Here is a 2,790-nt window from a genome sequence, read left to right as displayed (position 1 = left end):
TTTTTTTTTTTTTTTTTTTTTCTTTTTATTGAGTTTATTGGTACAATCTAGGTATACAATACAGCTGCATTCATTATTGGGATCCTGTACCTTTACATGACCAATCGCTAAGTCTTGATTAGTAAACAGAACCACTGGGAGCTGTCAGGAAAAGTAACCATGTAATCTTTAGAATTTATACAAGCCAGGAAGAGAACAGTGCTACTCCAAATGTGAACACTGAACAGATTCAAATAGTTTAGAATAAACCCTAGGTCTGAAAAAGTAATCATTTTAGGCTCTCAAAACCAGGTTCTGCCAAGCAGTCATCAATGAAGCTATTCAATAAGAAAAGAAAAAGGAGGGCCGGGGATTTAGCTCAGTGGTTCCGCCACCTGCCTTGCAAGCACAAGGTCCTTAGTTCAATCCCCAGTACAAAATGAAAAGGAAAGGAAAAGGGACCTAATGACACTAAAGAAGCCACACAGGAATTCTCTGAGACGTAAGCATACTTACACTACAGATATGAAGAGTAGAAAGGAGGATATGACCAAGGATGAATTGAAACAATAGTGTGAGTGTATAACAATTTTTTTTTTATTAAAATGTAGACCAGGCCAAAGCAAAAAAAAAAAAAAAACCTGCCGAAAGTATCGTTTTTAATTGTATTCAGTGGAAGGAAATATAGTCATATATTTAAGTTGGCTAGTAAAATACTGATATAGCGTTTCATCTTCGTGCATTCATTTAACAAATCTTTACCATATGCCACCTGAGGCATGCACTGATACAAGCTTTTAAGACACAGTGGTATACAAAACAGTCCTTGTCCTCATGGAGTGGCATTTTTCAGCCAGATCTCTTATTGGGAAAACTCAAAAAACAGATCCTGAAAAAGATAATTGAAAGGATAAAAAGATATCATACAAGCCTTTAACTGTTTTAAATGTGGTTTGGATAAAAACCCATCCTAAGCAATGATGAGATTACTGAACTATATTGGCAATCTTCAGGAAACTTTCAAGAGTGGTATACTGAGGACAGGAAAAGTTCGTATTTTTTTAAGAGAAGGAAAGTAAATTTTGTTTTGTTTTGTTTTGAGACAGGGTCTTGCTGTGTAGTTCAGACTGGCCTTGAACTTGAAGTGATCCTCCTGCCTCAGCCTCCAGAGTGCTGAGATTGCAGGTGTATGCCACCACACTTGGCAAGGAAAGTAATTTTTGTAAAATACAATCCAAATCAGTTTGACAGTGACTTTTGCCTAATAGTTTATTAAAAGAATATTTTATAAGTACTGTATCTTAGGAAGAGTACTATAAAAAGTGATCAAGAAAAGACCAAAAATAAATCATGCCATAGTAAATTCACTTTTTTTTAATCACTAAATTTAAATTCAGGTAAAATGATGTTGAAATAGTATACAGTAAAGCCAGGTGTGGTGGTACACGCCTGTAATCCCAGCACTCGGGAGTCTGAGGCAGGAGGATCACTGTGAGTTCAAGACCAGCCTAGGCTACATAGTGAGTTCCAGGGCAGTCTCAACTACATAGTGAGACCCTATCTCAAAAAAAAGAAATAGTATACAATATATCTAGAGTCCATCTTTACATTTGATTTCTTTGTGTAAATGATGCAGATATCTAGACCAAATGCTAGGCACATCATTCATGACTGCTGAAGGATGAGCAAAGGGAACTGGTTAATCCAGTCAGGTAGCTGGGGAAGAGTCTTGCATGAAACTCTTGAGGATGCTTTACCCTTAACTCTGTCCCTTTCAGTGACAACATTGACCTGCCACAAAAAAGATACTGGTCAAAATGAATGGGTAACTGATGTGTAAAACAACAAAATTGATTCCCTCATCTTAATGGGATGAAAAAATAAAAAGCCAAATATAAAGAAATTAAAATTTGGGCTGGGGATTTGGCTCAGTAGTTCCACTGCCTATCTCACAAGTGCAAGGGCCTGAGTTCAATCCTGGGTACCAAAAAAAAAAAATTATTTAAAAAAAAAAAAAGAAATTAAAACTTGAAAAGAATGAATTTCAGATGCCACGGGGGGGCCAAGGAAAGGTTATACATGAGTGCTTCCTATACCCCATGTCATGCACTGTGCCCTAGGATACAAAGTAGTACCTATTTTTTTTATAAAGCAAAAGGTAGGAAAGGAACAGCTTGTGCAAAATTAGGAAGTTATGAAGAAGGATAGTATGTTTCTGGAATGTATTGAAAAGAAGTGTTGAAATAATAGTCTGGAACTGGACTTTGGAGGCCTTTAGGGGTGTGGGTGCGAAGGTTCCAACTTGGGACCTTGTGCTTGTGCTAAATACCCACCCCTTGAAGGCCATTTTTATGCCAAGGTGTTTGTACTTAAAACTAGCCTTTTTACAACTCATTATTCCATAGTGTTACACAGAGATGTTGATTGTTGCATATCAAAAACAATTATTTTGCTCTAATGTAGGTTAATGGGAGTATGAATTTCTAGTGCTAACACATGCATCTGTTTAAGAACAAAATATATAATATGGCTGGGTGTGGTGGCACATGCCTGTAATGCCAGCACTCAGGAAACTGAGGCCGGAGGATCGCTGTGAGTTCAAGATCAGCCTGGGCTACATAGTGAGTTCCAGGTCAGTCTCAACTACATAGTGAGACCCGGTCTCAAAAAAATAAATAAATAAAAATAAAATAAAAACCAGAATATATAATATGTCTCAAATTTTTGGACCAGAAAATATGTACAGGATGTAGTTTTAGTGGTGAGTACTTACTTGCACAAGGCCCTGGCTTCTATCCTGAGGACCAGTTT

At 37.1% G+C, this 2,790-nt stretch overlaps 1 protein-coding gene across 1 annotated transcript in view; it reads left to right on the top strand.

The window, feature by feature from the left end:
* Pnpt1 (polyribonucleotide nucleotidyltransferase 1) overlaps positions 1–2,790 on the top strand; it is a 42,480-nt gene that overhangs the window by 25,969 nt on the left and 13,721 nt on the right. The gene's annotated exons all lie outside the window — the stretch shown is intronic.

The sequence above is a fragment of the Fukomys damarensis genome, unplaced genomic scaffold (assembly GCF_012274545.1).
Source record: "Fukomys damarensis isolate Sample0158 unplaced genomic scaffold, DMR_v1.0_HiC HiC_scaffold_2, whole genome shotgun sequence".
Taxonomy (NCBI): domain Eukaryota; kingdom Metazoa; phylum Chordata; class Mammalia; order Rodentia; family Bathyergidae; genus Fukomys; species Fukomys damarensis.
Note: the sequence above shows the minus strand (reverse complement) of the source record. Positions and strands in the feature narration are given on the sequence as shown.